Source organism: Mus musculus, chromosome 9 (assembly GCF_000001635.26).
Source record: "Mus musculus strain C57BL/6J chromosome 9, GRCm38.p6 C57BL/6J".
Taxonomy (NCBI): Eukaryota; Metazoa; Chordata; class Mammalia; order Rodentia; family Muridae; genus Mus; species Mus musculus.
In genome coordinates this window covers 109,121,238-109,138,448 of record NC_000075.6, presented here as the reverse complement: position 1 = coordinate 109,138,448, position 17,211 = coordinate 109,121,238, and the positions used below count along the sequence as shown (strand labels likewise).

Sequence of the window (17,211 nt, the reverse complement as noted above, 5' to 3'; positions counted from 1 at the left end):
CCCACATCAAGCCACACCTCCAAATCCTTCCAAAATCGTTCCACCAACTATTGACCAAGTTTATGGAAGTCATTCTCATCAGCTTACCACACATGTGTACACATGCAAATCACACAGAATCGTGTAAAGAAAGAAACCCCATAGCTCAGCCACTTGAGGGGCAAAAGCAAAGGAATCCTCAATACAGTGAGCTCAAGGCTAACCTGGGTTACATGACACCACCTCTCAAAAGAAGTAAAACCGAGGGTCTTGATATGAAGCTTGCTAGTTAAGACTAGAGCTTCTCTTCCAGAGGACCCAGGTTCAATTCCCAGCAACCACAGGGCAGTTCACAACTGAGAATCCAGTTCCAGGGATCGAGCACTCAGAAGGTTGAGCCTGACCACAGGGAGCTCAAGGTAGCTGAGACTGTGTGACAAAACCCTTTCTCAAGTAAGTAAATGAGGCTATATGGATAAATATAATTATCTAGGTTAGGGAATATAAATATTACCAACTGAGAAAAGGATGCAAAACAAAGACAATGTCTTCATAGAACTTTAAGGAATTGCATAATGAAATTCAGTGTTTTGTGCAGGCTAAACAGACTGTGAGGGCTTGCCAAATTGGGTTTTATGAACTAGGTGGAGTTGTCCACCTCACTGCACATACAGTTTCCTACAGGAACATAGAGGGAATAGACTGCCCAGCTAAGCTTGCTTTGCAACATAATCCAGCTGAAACAAAGGATGGAGTTTGTGTTCTTCCCTTTATAAGCTGGAGCTGCAGAATTAAACTTTGAGGCTTGATCAAAACCTTGTCTTGGCTCTATGCTTCTCTCTCACCCCATCCTTTTTATTTCCAGAACCCCTTTCAGGTAAACCCAGTTTTCCATGGCTGCTGGAAAGCTACAGGTGGAGCCCGAACGAGGGATCTGAAAATGGGGTGACCCACAGAGAAATGCTGTCTTGGGTAGAACTCCACAGAAAAGAGAGGATAAGTCACAGTATCCTGCACGCTAAGCAACAAACAGCATTAATGCTAGCACTAGGTATAAAGTTTATTCTTTGGAGGCTGCTGTTGCAGGAGGTGCATTTACAGAGGATACACCTAGGCTGAAGTGGTGTTGATCAGATGCTGATTTCACTCAGGGGCGACAGCACATTGGACAGGGGAATTCTATGTAGGGATATATCTGCAGCCAAGAGCTCCTTCAGGAGAGAGGAGCAGGGTTTAAAGAATAGATGTTAGAAAAATTCTTAGCTCAAGTACATTTATGCTGTACATGGTTCCCAAAAGTAGAAAAAAAAGAGGGAGAGAAAGAGAATAGGTTTCAGAAAAGCAGTTGTTCCTTGTCCAGGACACATTAGCAAAAAAATGGACATAAGCTATTTCAGAGTTCTCCTAGGGAGTTGGAAATTGGGAGATGTCCTGCTTCCTCTCTGGCTCCTACTGGAGCTGTCCTTAGTTCTGGTTAAATCTAGGTCCATTTGGGACAGGAAGTTCTCTTCCCTCTCTGTCTATTGTCTGTCCTTAGTGCACCAATTTGTCCATGTGTGTCAATTTATGTCTGTTTTTTTTTCATTGTTTGAATGATTGCTGTTCTGTGCTTCATGTTGAAAGATAAAATGGTTAAAACTTTATCTTCTGGCTATCCACACCTTGATTTATTTTAACTTTTTTAGAACGCAGTCTCAATTTGCACAGCAGAAACTGATAAGTTGGGCTGGAGAGATGGCTCAGCTGTTAAGAGCACTGACTGCTCTTCCAGAGGTCTTGAGTTCAAATCCCAGCAACCACATGGTGGCTCAAAACCATCTGTAAGGAGATCTGATGCCCTCTTCTGGTGTGTCTAAAGACAACTAAGGTATACTCAGATATACAAAATAAATAAATAAATAAGTCTGAAAGGAAGGAAGGAAGGAAGAAAGTAAGTGATAAGTTACCCTGCACTGTAGCTGAGAGTCAAGCACAGCTGTAGACAGGGTGTTTTCCCCTTGAAATTACAGCTAGACAGGAGAAGAAATTTTTGTTTGGTCTAAATATATAAGATGTGTGTGTAGCCACTTCATTTTTGTTTTTGAGTGGTTTTAAAGGTATAAATATGTTCTGCATGTCTTGGTTATAGAATATTGGCTTATAAGTTATTGGGTATGTTTAGAAATTTGTAACATTGTTAAGAGTAACTTAGCTTAAACCTGTTAACTTGGAGTTGGAATCATTCTAAACAACAACACATGGCATGAGCCAACCCAGGAAAACAGGTCTCTAGAGATACTTTTAAATTGGGATAATATTTTATATAATTCTTATCCTAGAAACAAGACTTATAAAGGATAGAAAAAAAGAAAGGATAGAAATTAAAACAATGTCTCTTTAATGAGGTATTATATATGAATGTTATACATTCATATATAAAAACCGTCAACCAAACTTTGTAACATGAAAGTAATGCTCTTGGTATGTATTTTAAAGAGAATGAATTTACACTGTTACAAAATGGGTTTTGTTTTCCAAAATTATGGTTATGCTCTAATGGTGTAAAAGAATCTTAAAAATTCTAGTTAAGGGGGCTGGTGAGATGGCTCAGCAGGTAAGAGCACCCGACTGCTCTTCCGAAGGTCCTGAGTTCAAATCCCAGCAACCACATGGTGGCTCACAACCATCCCTAACGAGATCTGACTCCCTCTTCTGGTGTGTCTGAAGACAGCTACAGTGTACTTACATATAATAAATAAATAAATCTTAAAAAAAAATTCTAGTTAAACTGCCAGTGTTCTATTGGCTGTGGTTTGTACTTTGATCACAGGCTCAGGATTTTTAACTCACCTATATTTGTAATGAAGAAAAAAATAAAGCAAGTGGAGATGACTGCAAGAGTAATAAAGAGTTAAAAGAGCTGTAGCACAGCACTGGCCTGTTGCCCCTTTTACACAAGCTTTATCAGATAAAGTGGTAGAAGGAAATTTGATTCCTCATGATAGATCTCAGTGGGAGTTTATCTGGGATCACATAAGGTCCCCATGAACCGTTTCAGGAATTCATGGATAGACTGCTAAAAGCAGCTGACAGAATTTTTGGAGACTTTCAGGCAGGAGTTCCTTTTGTTACATAATTGGCTTATGAGAATGCCAATGTAGCCTGCTAGATAGCCATCTGGCCATACAAAACAGAGACAGACTTATCTGGATACATCTATTTGTCTTTGTATAGAAATTGGACCCTCATACAATCAGGGTCTGGCTATGGCTGCTGCCTTGCAGGGGACTACAGTACAAACATTGCTTTCACAGTGCTGAGAGAATAAGGAATGTTTTAAGTATGGGGGAATAGGTTATTTTAGAAAAGACTGTCCAAAGACTAGAGTCATAGGCAGGCAGCAGAAACACTCTCTTGGAATCTGCCTTCAGTGCAGGAAGGGTAATCATTGGCACAGTCCTCAGGAAATAGGCCCAGATTAAGAAACACATTTGAATTACGACAAAGCTCATGGTGGGCTCAGAGGAGGCTTTGTAGAATTCCTTTTGTCTTTGTCAACCTGACTAGCCCCTAGAAAGGTGTTTACCAGACCTGCTGACAAAAGAATTGCTCAACTTGTTTTAGTTCTCTTGTATCCTCTCCCTCCCAAATTTGTTAAGAGTAAGAGAGGACAAGATGGCTTTGTTTCCTCTAATGTTTATTTTGCTCAAACAATTACTAGTAAGAGATCTAACCTTAAATTAATAATTGAAGAAAAAAGGTTTGAAGGATTAATAGACACTGGAGCTGATGTGCTAACTCATCTCCAAGGGATTGGTTATTCTAATAATCCAAAACTTAAGATTTATGAAGGTTAATGAAAATAGGGACTTATGAAGGCATTACAACCTTGTCTGCCTACTCCAGCTGCTGTTCTAAAGTATAGGTATAAAATTACTATAGATTTGAAAGATTGCTTTTATAGTTTGTTTGGCTTTTTTTGGGGGGGGGGTTGGTTTTTTTTTTTGTTTTTTTTGGTTTTTTTGGTTTTTTTTTGTTTTTTTTTTTTTGCATCCTGATGATTGATAAGGGTTTGCCTTTAACGAGCTTGAAATTTTAAAGAACTCATGAAGTGATAGATATCATTGGAAAGTTTTGCCTCAAGGAATGGCTAATAGCCCTATATTATGTAGTAAATCTTGCTTCTGCTTCAATACAAGAAGTTAGAACTTTGAATCTTTCAGGGTATATTATTCATTATATGGACGGTGGTTTATTAGCTGATGCCTCTGAAAGCGTTTTAATGCAAGCCTTTGCTCTTATACAATGAGCATTAAAATTTGGGTGAGTAGTTGTTGCTCCAGAAAAGATTCAAAGACAATATACTTTTCAATATATGGGACATCAGTTCTTTCCTAAACAAATTGTGGCACAGAAAATTCAAATACGAAAAGATAGTTTACTTATTTTAAAAGCTTCTAGGAGATGTTAATTGGCTAAGACCTCATCTTAAGCTTACCCCAGGAAAACTTAAACCTCTGTTTGATATTCTCCAGGGATATGCAAATTCTAATTTCCCTGGACAATTAGCTGATGAGGAACAAATAGCTTTGCAGAAAGTAGAGGAAGCTATTAGCCAACAACAGACACGTTATACAGACTATGATCAATTGTTGGCTGTTTGGGTTACTGCTACTCATGTGCCCACAGCAATTCTTTGGCAAGGAGACCATTAACGTGGATTCATCTTTCTTCATCTCCAAGTAAAGTTTGAATACCCTATTATAAAGCTGTTGCTGTGTTAATACAGAATTGTAGAATAGAATAATGAAAGTATTTTTGAAAGAATGTCTTAGGAACCTGATGAAATGTTTATTCATTATTCCAAAGAGCAGTTAAATTGGGTATTAGAGAATATTGATATTTGGCCTATTGCATGTGCAATTTTTTCAGGCAAAATTGACAAGTTGTTAGAATTTGCCTGCACGCATGCTTTTGTATTTCCTGTAAGTTTGCATATATAGCCAATAGAGAAAGTGCTTACTGTATTTACAGATGGCTCATCTAATTAGAAAGTAACATATGTGATTGGATTCCATGTTTATTCTCTTTGAGTTTCACTCCTGCTTCACAAGTAATTGAATTGTGGGTTGTAGCCACTGTTTAGGAAATACTAAAAAATTAAGCTTTCAATTTCTATACTGATAGCCAATATAAAGCCCATGGTTTACAATTGCTTGAAATTGTTCCTTTTTTAGATACTGCTAATTCTCTAATTTTGCAATTATTTATGCAAATACAACTCAATTTAAGAGAATATATTATTCCTTAACTTTATAGGACATTCAAGAGCTCATACTGGATTGCCTGGACACCTTAGGGACATGTCACAGCAGATTTGTATACCAGGCAGATTATTGTCCTTGCACAGGAACAATTGGCCATACAAACTCATTCTTTACATTATCAAAATAGTAATACCTTGTGACAATAATTTGGTTTATCTAGAAAATATGCACATCAAATTGTAAAGACTTGTTCTCAGTGTCCTCAATTTCTTCATGTACTATATAATGGTGTTAAGGACTTGTACCTAATCAATAATGACAAATGGATGTTACTCATATTTCCTTGTTATCCTAAAGGACAAGGTATTGTGAAACAGGCCCATGGAATGTTAAAACAATATCTTTATTAAAAAGAACAAAAGGGGAAATTATATTCCTGTACACCACAAAATTATTTAAATCATGCTCTTTATTTTAAAATTCTAAGATTTGGATGCCAAGGAACTTTCTGCATGTAGGAGAAGCACTCCTGGCACTTGTGCCCTGGTTTTGGAAGGAAACAAAAATGAGCTCCTTAGAATGCCACTAGATACAGATATAAAAAGAATAGAAATCTCTATTTCCCAGTTGCAAGAATCTCTAACCTCAAGCCGGGCATGGTGGCGCACGCCTTTAATCCAAGCACTCCAGAGGCAGAGGCAGGCAGATATCTGAGTTTGAGGCCAGCCTGGTCTACGAAGTGAGTTCCAGGACAGCCAGGGCTACACAGAGAAACCCTGTCTCTAAAAACCAGAAAAAAAAAATCTCTAACCTCCTTGTCTGAGGTAGTCCTTCAAAACAGGAGAGGACTTGAACTTTTATTCCTTCAGCATGGAGGACTATGTACAACCCTCCATAAGAATGTTACTTTTACATGGATCATTCATGAATAGTAAAGGATTGTATGGGTAAAGTTCGAGAAGGACTAGACAAGAAAAAAGAGAAAAAGGACAGAATCACGATGGTTTGAATCCTGATTCTCCAATTCCCCATGGCTTACAACTTTAGTTTCTTCACTGCTTGGACCATTAATTATAGTCTTGTTGCCTTTAAGTTTTGGACCCTCTATCTTAAATTGGTTTCCTTCACACAGGATTGTTTTCAGCAAGCTCAGCTATTCACCATGGCAGTAATCCATTCCTATGAAGAAATGCATTGAGTACATATTCATATGTCCTTGGTGGCTTTGGTCTGAATGGGAATAAGTGTGCTATATAGGGCCAGTAGTCAGAGATGGTAAGAGTGTTCTTGATCTTCTATGGACCTGAGACAGAGACGTATATCAAAAAGCTATGTTTTGGGCTGGTGATATGGCTCAGCGGGTAAGAGCACTGTCTGCTCTCCCGAAGGTTGTGAGTTCGAATCCCAGCAACCACATGGTGGCTCACAACACCCGTAATGAGATCTGATCACCCTCTTCTGGTGCATCTGAAGACAACTACAGTGTACTTATGTATAATAATAAATAAATCTTTGAGCCAGAGCAAGCAGGGCCAACCGGAGCGAGCAGAGGTCCTAAAATTCAATAAAAAAAAAAAAAAAGCTATGTTTGAGCTAGGCGGTAGTGGCGCATGCCTTTAATCCTAGCACTTGGGAGGCAGAGGCAGGAGAATTTCTGAGTTAGAGGCCAGCCTGGTCTACAGAGTGAGTTCCAGGACAGCCAGGGCTACACAGAGAAACCCTGTCTCGAAAAACCGAAAAAAAAAAAAAAGCTATGTTTGTCCTCTGTGATAGGCAAGAAGGAGCAATATAGACAACAGCCTAAGACAGACAGGGTCACTCTCTACCCTAGAGGAGATTATGGAAAACAAGTAAATCTTGTGCCCCAGTTCAGCTCATCTTTAAAAAACAAAGAAGCGAGAATTGTACCCTTCCCCCAGTCTTGAGCAGGCAAGCAGACCTTAAGTGCTTTCCACAATGGGTTTTACGACCTAGGTAGAACCATCTGCCTCACTGTACCTGCAATTTCCTAAAGGAACTTAGAGGGAATAGGCTGCCTTCTGAGCTTGCTTTGCAACATTATCCAGCTGAAACAAAGGATTGGTTTTGTGGTCTTCCCTTTATCAGCTGGAGCTGCAGAATTAAACTTTGAGCCTTGATCAGAACCTTGTCTTGGCTTTATCCTTCTCTTGAACCCCATCCGTTTTCATTTCCAGCCCCCTTCTAGTAATCCCAGTTTTCCAATGGCCACTGGATGGCTACATTGTTTCTACAAAATGGGAGAAGGTATTAGAAATCAGACCACAGACCCTCAGAAAAGTAATGTTCTTGGAGAAAAATGAAGGGACTGTGTCCACTGAGAAGTATGAGGGTGATGGTTGACTCTGAGACAGAACAAAATCAGAAATAATCTTCCAGAATATCCAAACAGTATCTCTGCCAACTCTTTTCACTGGGCTTCCAGTCACCTGAGGTCCTAGCATGACACAATGTTTCAAGGATTAATTTGGGGAAGGTTTTATGAACAAGATAAATTTGAAGCTGAAAAAAACCTAGTGGGGAAACCCCCACTCAACTCCTGATTCGGTGTGCACCCAAGAATCATGAACAGAACACAGCACCTTGATGTAACAACACGAGGTATTTTAATGGCGGAGCTCCGGGTCGAAACGTATCTCACACAGGAGACAGTGGATTCGACCACGAGGCTTGGAAGCTAGGGGTTTTTATAGAAAAGGAGTGGGGCTGGGGGAGGAATTGGCGCGGTTTCACATGATTGGTCCATTTAAACATCAGAAGCCTGTTAACATTTAACTTAGGTCAAAGGGGTGGGAGATAGGGAGGTGCCTGGCCAGTCCGGACATGTCCTGATCTGTTCTGCTATGTTCTCAGCCCCAGGTTTCAAAGCTCACAAACAACTCTTTGGGCTATTTGACATAAATTACATGAATCACAGGTCTCAAGTTTTATTTCCTTTCAAAGCAAGGTTTTAAAAACGAAAGCTGTGCCAACGAGATGGCTCAGTGGGTGAGGGAGCTTTTGGGCAAGCCTGATGATCCATGTGTTCAGTCTTTGGAACCCACACAGCAGAACAAGATCTAACCCCTGAAGCTGGTCTCTGAACTCCACATGCATGTTCTGGCGTGAGTGTGAGCACTTGCACGCTCTCACTCCTTGTGCACACGTGTGTGCACCGACACGCTCAAGCATAGGGTGATCTTTACATCTATGTAGAATAACATGGCAACTCAGTCCACTTCTGATCTGTCCTTATTAGCCAAGTCCTCAGTCACATTTTTCCTCAGTCACAGAAGCCCTGTCAGTAGGCATCTTTCGGTTGCAGTTAGTCAAACCTTCCCCTTCCCTGTGTGGTTAATAAATGAACAACACTAATGGGTATCAGGCAGTTGTAGCTGACTCATCAAAGGAGGGATGAGAAGACATCCTTTCCTCAGTTTTCTAGAATATCCTGGGGCTTCAAAGTGTTACTCATAGAGCAAACTATTGATCATAGAGAACTGATCAAGGTCATTCCCTTTATTAGGACTCTTCATCCAGATACCATTGCTTTGATGACATTGTAAGCAGCCTAGGGAGACACTGGGGAGACATCTCAGTGGCTAACAGCATTTGATGAACTACAGGAGGACCCAGTTTAGTTCCCAGGACCCACAAGGCAGTTCACAACCATCTGCAACCCTAGTTCTAAGAGATCCAAAACCCTCTTCTGGTCCCTCTGGAACAAGGCTTGCACATGGTGCACATACACACATCTATACAGAACACACATACATTTTGATTTCAAAAACTTCAAAACCACATATACGTAAAATTTTTACTTTTATTTATTTTTTATGAAATTAATTTTTAAAAATATTAAGTGATTTAAAGTTATTGATCTGACTATACTCATATATGAATGTGTACATGGAGGCCCAAGATCCGTGTTCTTGTTCCCCTCTTTTGCTCTACATTTTAAAAATCAATTATTACACTTATCTTGGGTAGAGGGGGAATTACAATACACATGCCTACGTTGGAAAACAACTTGCAGGACTAAGTTCTCTCCTCGCACCCATGTGTCTCAGAGATTGAACCCAGGTCATGAGGTTTGCTGGGAAGAGCTTTTACTGACTGAGCATGTGCTAGCCCTCCATCTTTTTTTGAGACAGATTATCTCACTGAACCTAGAGTTTAACCCTTTCTACTAGGCTAATCACAGCATTGTGGTTATAGCCACATCCTGCTGTACCTGGCTATTCCAACACAACTGGGAATCGGGGCTTAGACCCTCAAGCTTCAAGCAGCCAGCACTTTAACCACGACTGAACCATCCCCCAAGGCCCAGACTTGATTAATATATTCTACCCAGTAAAAAAGTTCACAGGAAAAGCCATCTTTAATCACCAACCATAGACTTGTGTTAAAAACACTTTGGGACAAATCTGGATCAGCTCCCAACACACTGAAGACTGAGCTGTAGTCCTCTTTCCCTAGGCAAGGATTTCCTTCTGTTATTTCAGTTACCCATGGCAAACCATCTGAAAATATTAAATAGATAATTCTGAAAATAGGCTGAGGAGATATATATATATATATATATATATATATATATATATATATATATATATATGTATACATATATGTATATATATATATACACACACATATATATATATGTATATATATATATATGTTCTTACTTAGCACGCCCAAAAGGCTATGTTTGACCCATGTATACACACCTATTCACAATGTAAGTTTTACAATTTTTATGCTGGAGCCTCCAGTTTCTAAGAATCCAACCCAATGCCCTCTTCTGGCCTCTGTGGGTACTACATGGATGCAGTGCACAGATGTGGATGCAGGCAAAAAACACTCATATATAAAATAAAAATACATCTTTAACCTGGTGGGTGTAGTGTTACACACCTTTAATTTCAGCAATCAGGAGGTAGAGGCAGGTGTATCAGAGGTCAAGGCTATTCTGGTCGACATAGTGATTTCTAGACGAGCCAGAATTATGTAGAGGGCTTGTCTCAACAATAAAACAGGAAGCAGAGGCAGGGGCATGGCTGGTCTACACAGTGAGTTCTAGGACAAAATCCTATCCCAAAAATCCAAAATGAACAAATAAAACATACTACACTGGTTACTTTTCTCATTGCTGTGACAGTTAAGTATCTGATAAAAGCAACTTAAGGGACAGTTTGTTTGGGCTCACTGGTGTAGAGGAGACAGTCCATCTCAATGGAGTCCCCAAGGTGTGTCTCCTGGGGATCCCAAACTCAGTCATGATGACCTTGAACATTAGCCTCCACCCACATCATTCTGAGAAATGTGAAGAAATCTTCCCCCTTCCCATCCAGAGCATGGATCACCCCTTGGTCCAACATGTGCCCACTCTATATACTACCCATTCATTAGTGTCTTAGTGGCTACCAGCCTTCTGGGACAAACTGTCACAGAGTATCAGTCAGTGTGAATGAACACAGCTGGGTCATGTCCTGGTGAGTGCAAAGCCAAAACAAAAGAGCATGGAAGAAACGGGGCTGGAAAGATGGCTCAGTGGTTAAGAGCTCTGACTGCTCTTCCAAAGGTCCTGAGTTCAAATCCCAACAACCACATGGTGGCTTACAACCATCCATAACGAGATCTGACAACCTCTTCTGGAGTGTCTAAAGACAGTTACAGTGTATATTTACATATAATAATAGATAAATAAATAAATCTTTTTTTAAAAAAGATTTTAAAAATTAAAAAAAAAAAAGAGCATGGACGAGAAGTGCCCTTGTCGAAGAAAGGGACACGGAGGATTTATTCATTTATTCTGGGATCCTGTGCACATTCATATTGGAAGGTGCTTAAGGGTCAGGCACTTCTTGAGCATGCTCAATTTGAAGTCCTACTCCAGGAGTCACAGACTGCAGACTTGGGTCTGTAATCCTGGAAGAGATCCAGGAACACACGTTCAAAGGGCATAAAGCTAGACACACACACACACACACACACACACACACACACACACACACACACACAAATACTTCTGTTTACTTTTTTCTAGTTTTAGCTGAAGCACAAAAGAACATTTGAAGGTACCTGCCTTGCCTTGTTGCTAACATGGGGTTTACTGGTGGGCAGCCCCCACTGCATGACTAACAAGCACAGAACCTTACTTCAGTTGCATCATCTACCTGGATTTTGATTGGTTGGTTTGATTTGATTTGTGGATGGTTTGGTAGGAGTGTTCATTTAAGACAGAGCCCAATTCATTGATGAGCACAAGAATCCTCCTACTTCAGCCACCTGAATGCTGAGGTTATAGCCAAGAGCCACCATGACCAGACTGTCTTTTGTCAAACAGTAACAAAAAAACTACAAAAATATTTTAAGTATGTATACGGAGGGGTATCATATGGTGGGAGATAGCAGAAATTAGACCTATTTAAGGCTATTAGTCTTGGGACAGAGCAGTTGATCAAAGAATTGAAGATACTAGAACTGACATCAATAGTCCATTAAAAGAAAAAAAAAGAGGGAAAGTAAGTTTGTTGTTATGGTGCACACCTTTACCCCAAGAACTCAGGTGTCAGAAGGAGGGAGATCTCAGAGTTCGAGTGCAGCCTGGTCTACAAAGGGAGTACCAGGACAGCCAGGGCTATACATAGAAAACCTGTCTTGAAACAAACAAGCAAACAAAATACAGCAAAATGGGGGTGTGAAATGCCCTTCTGGACTAGCGGGACCCAAAACTGGTACTTGGAGTTAGCTACTATCTTGGTTAGATTTTTGTCAACTTGATGAAGCTGGAGTTAGTTGAGAAAAGAGAGCCTCCATTGAAAAATATGCCTCCATCAGGTTGTCCTGTAGGCAAGACTGTAAGGCATTTTCTTGATTAATGATTGATGTGGGAGGGCCCAGCCCACTGTGGGTGGTGCTACCCCCACTCCATTCCCTATGTCTAAGGAAGTATTCCTGGGTAATATAAGAAAGCAGGGTGAGTGAGCCCATGCTATTGTTCCTCCAAGACCTCTGCTTCAGTTCCTGGTTTTGGCTTCCCTAAGAAATCCAACTAGAACAGCATAGCAACTATCTTACCTAGGACTTTCCTTTGACCATTTGGACTCTGAGAAGGACATCATGAGGGCAGGGCTCTCTGGGTGGCTGGCACTTAGCAAATGCTTCTCCCCACAGCAAATGATGAGACTTGGGTAACTGGTCTAAGACCTGTGCTGACCTTGGTCTGTCTGTGCTGGAAAGGCTGTGTGAGTTTGCTTGGGGCAGCCTACAGTTCTCTTGGCTGGGCCCAGAGTCAAAAGCAGAGTTGTACAAGTGAATAAAAGCCAACCATTTTATTGAGCTGCCTTGACACTGTGCAAAAAAGTCCCACGTAGGAAGCCATTTAATAGAAAGCAAGATGCTGTGTCCCTTTTTGAGCTCTAGGACCCACAAGGTAGAAGAGAACTGATTCCCTCGAGTTTTCCTCTGACCACAGATGCACTGTGACACTGTGAACACAGCACCATTTTTTTTAAAAAAATCTCTGTTTGCTGATCAATAACAGCGCTCTGGACAGCACCTGAGCTTGCTCTGTGCTGTGACATGTTCTGCCTAGAGCCTGACAGAGCCAACCAGGCAAGGGCCAAGATGATGAATGACAAAGAATTGTATTAATTGATGAGCCAGCTGGTCACAAAATGGCCAGTGAGAGGACAATGCTTCCAGGAAGCCAATTATTTTCTAGAAACAGGTGACTGGAGACAGGGTGGGCGGTGCCTTCCCATGTGTGAAGTCAGTGGCCAGGTATGCAGATGTGACCCTCATCACTGGTCACATGTTTTTCAGTTCTTCAGATCTCAAGATAAAACAGTGATTATTCTTGTCACAATGGTTGTTGTTTGGGGTTATCCTTACTGATGAGGTGGCCATAGTTCCTGGCATATCACACAATGGGCAGGCAAGCTCAGGTGCTGTCCAGAGCGCTGTTATTGATCAGCAAACAGAGATTTTTTTTTTTTAAAAAAATGGTGCTGTGTTCACCTTTAGTCCAAGCAGAGGCCGACAGATCTCTGAGTCTGAGGCCAGCCTGGTGTACAGAGTGAGTTCCAGGACAGCAGGGCTACACAGAGAAATCCTGTCTCAAAAAAAAAAAAAAATCAACAACCAACCAACCAACCCCAACCCACACACACACTTCACCTAATTACTATGGAACAAAAAGGTCAGGTGGAGTTTAATATGAAGAGAGGAGAGAGGCTGAGGGAGAGGGAGAGGGAAAGACAGAGACAGAGAGAGGAGGCAGAGAAGAGAGAGACTGGATTTTAATGTTCTGTTTTGGTTTTAAAATAAGCTTACGATATAGAGGCCTAATGGCAGAAGAGCTCCATATGTAGTTTGTTATAGGGACACTGAGTTTCACCAAGGACCCAGGTCCTATGGCTCCCAGTTTCTGCCCTTCCATCACCACCTTCCACCTTAGGAGGGGCCAGTGTGGAACTTACAGCTTCTGCTCTCTTCCCTTTGCCTTCTCCTCATCTTCCAAGAACCCTGTGTGGAGTGGATCACCCAGCAGGCCTGGCCTCTGGGCATGGAGAGCCAGCAGGTCAGCAGGGCCCCGCTCATCCAACAGCTTTCCTAAGGTGACTTCTCTGGTGAGTAGTTAGGAAATGACTTATATGAGAGGAAGCAGACAGTGAGAAGTCTGTTCTCTCAGTGTGGCCACTGCAGAGTGAAAGCCCACTTTTTATGCTCTTAGTCGATGGTGCTTTCGACCAGGGCACCCTTCCTCCATGGGCAGAGTTTCTGTGTGACCCAAGCCTGCATGCCCACATCACACATACATGTGCCATTACATTTGAACACAAAGAGGAACTTGGGCTGGACTGGGAGGAAGTGTCACTCTGCATGGGACATGTACCTCCATGGGTGTGAGGCATGCAGGTATGCTGGCTTTTGCATCTCTGGAGAGTCTATGCCATGTTCTGACTGAATTCTTTGGCCCTGATATGAAGCTATAGACGGAGAACTTGTCTTCCACAGCCTGAAGCTTGGTGTTGCACTTGGATCCCAACCTGGAGAGATGGCATTGAGTCACTACTAGCCTGAAAGCTGAAATGTCCCCGGTTCTCCTGGTACAATGCGTGGCTCCTCCCAAGAGCCAGGGATGAGGGGAAGGGAGGGACCTGGAAGCCAGGATGCTTGGAGCCAATTCTTGCTATGGCTGGAACCATGGCCTTGCATAGAAATCCTGCTAGACACTTATGGGTGGGTGTGAGAGGGAGCATAGTAGGTGCTCAGGTTGTTGCACCATTTGCTTTCCACCCTCCTTGGTATTGTAGAGCTGACCTTGATGACAGGAAGACTTTCCAACACTGGCGCTTACAGGAAATATTGAAAGAGAAAAACTGAAAGTCTGGCCAGTGGGAAGAGCAGCCTGGGTCGTTATTTCCCAGCATCCCCTTCTCTTAGCCACCTCCCTCCTAAGGTGCAGTGCCTAGGTGCCATCCCTCCTTCAGTGGCAGTCTTCCAGCATCCCAGCTGCCTGCCCTTGTCCCATCAAGCTCAAGGCTGGTGGAGCAGCTCCATCTCTGAAACGTTGAGATCTGGAGTGATGACAGCTCTAATTCATATCCCACCCACTGGCTTCCCTAATGCCCGTCATCTGTTAAGTAGGGCTCTGGACAACCTCCTCGTTCCTGGTATACGGCATCAGAGCCCTGCCTGGACCTGGGCCAACCCAGTACTTCCTGTTTTCCCATTATATCTTTCCAGATGCCAGCTTAAGATGTAACAGCCAACAAGAATGGCCCCTGCTGTGTGCCAGAATGATGTCTGTCTTCCCTGAAGACACCCAGCCACTCAGGGGAGTGGAATTGGAATCCAGGTCTCCTACCATTGCAGGGCTCTGGTCACTCTGCGATCCAGGGCTTGGGCCTTGTGTCTAGGGAGTCGGCTGTCAAGCCTGGGGTGAATAAGGCTCCATAAGAGAGGTCTCAATCCTCCTGGTGCAAATGCTCACTGTGGCAGCAAGGTCACCTGGCACCACTGATCTACCAAATCACAAGCCTGAGCTGAGGGCAGGGTGTCAGCTTCCCTGACCCCTACAGCCATAGTAAGTACTGCCGGCTCTACGAACTGTGGCCTGTCTTGCAGGCAACTGGCCTCTGGAAAACTCCCACCCTTACAACACTTTGCAATTACCAGCACTGTTGGGAACACCTACAATGGTTTTCCTACTAGTCACTCACTGTTACACTATCATTTTCTGTCTTTAAATGTAGCTCACGCTCAACCCAGATTTGAGAGCTAAGCTTCAGCACTACAGTCCATTATATTTTTCAATTATGCATAGATGTGTCTGCATCAGGTGCTCACAGAGGCCAGAGGCCTCACATCTCCAGAAGCTGGAGTTAGATAGTTGTAGTCCTAATATGGGTGAGGGGGACTCAAAATATGTCGGGAGATAGGTAAATCCTTTTGATTTCAGGAGCATTAGTTCCACACTGTGGCCAGAAGATGGCAGTAAGAAGCCAGGCACCAAGATATAAGATACAATTTGCTAAACACATGAAACTCAAGAATGAAGACCAAAGTGTGGACACTTTGCCCCTTCTTAGAATTGGGAACAAAACACCCATGGAAGGAGTTACAGAGACAAAGTTTGGAGCTGAGACAAAAGGATGGACCATCTAGAGACTGCCATATCCAGGGATCCATCCCATAATCAGCTTCCAAACGCTGACACCATTGCATACACTAGCAAGATTTTGCTGAAAGGACCTAGATATAGCTGTCTCTTGTGAAAATGCCGGGGCCTAGCAAACACAGAAGTGGATGCTCACAGTCAGCTATTGGATGGACCACAGGGCCCCCAATGGAGGAGCTAGAGAAAGTAACCAAGGAGCTAAAGGGATCTGCAACCCTATAGGTGGAACAACAATATGAACTAACCAGTACCCCCCGCCACCCCCCAACCCCTCGCCCCCCGGAGCTCGTGTCTCTAGCTGCATATGTATCAGAAAATAGCCTAGTCAGCCATCAGTGGAAAAAGAGGCCCATTGGTCATGCAAACTTTATATACCTCAGTATAGGGGAACGCCAGGGCCAAGAAGTGGGAGTGGGTGGGTGGGTGGGGGAGTGGGTAGGGGAGCGTGTGAGGGACTTTTGGGATAACATTGGAAATGTAAATGAAATAAATACCTAATTAAAAAAAAAAAAAAAAAAAGAAGCAGCCAGGCACCAGCAGGAGGACAGTGCATCCCTGTACTGGCAGATTCTCTGGAATACATAGTCACAGGAACAGGTCAGCTGGATAATCCTTGCACTTGCAGCCAAGACATTTCCTTTCAAACATCACACTGATACCCTTCATAATCTATCATCCTTAAGATTTTGTTGAGAAATTCTCTCTCTTTACCCTTGGGGGCCTGGAATTCACTGTGTAGACCAAGCTGGCCTTGAACTTCCAGTGATCCTCCCACCCTGGCCTCCCAGGTACTCAGATTACAGGTGGGCACCACCGTGCCTAGCAAGGACAGAAAACTTTTTACAAGTTAATGAGCTGAGCAGTGCTTGTGCCTTTGATCTCAGCACTGAGGAGGCAGAGGCAGGTAGATATGTGAGTTTGAGGCCAGGCTGGTTTATGTGGCAAGTTCCAGGACAGCCAGGGCTACACAGAGAAACCCTGTCTCAAAAAACAGAAACAAACAAAAATTAATGTTTTGCCTTCATGTGTGTGCATCATGTATGTGCCACAGAGGCCCAAAGAGCATATTGGATCTCCTGGGCTTGGAGTGGTACATAGTTGTGAACTATCACATAGTAGAACTATCACACGTAGATGTGTATCATATGTGTGATGGGAATAAAACATGGATCCTTTGTAAGAATATCCAGTGCTCTTAACTGCTGAGCAGGAAACAGATCCAGCTAGGCCTGGTGGCATGGAGCTGTAATCTCAGCATTTGAGAGGCTGAAGCAGGAAGATTACTGTAAAAGCCAGCAGAGA

General features: G+C 42.5%; 1 long non-coding RNA gene across 1 annotated transcript; it reads right to left on the bottom strand.

Moving 5' to 3' along the window:
* Positions 1 to 12,541: 12,541 nt before the first annotated feature.
* Gm39423 lies at positions 12,542 to 15,812 on the bottom strand. The gene is made up of 2 exons (XR_871266.1): positions 14,122 to 15,812; positions 12,542 to 13,852 (listed from the first exon to the last, which is right to left on the bottom strand). It is a non-coding gene; the product is annotated as a predicted gene, 39423 (long non-coding RNA).
* Positions 15,813 to 17,211: the final 1,399 nt, after the last annotated feature.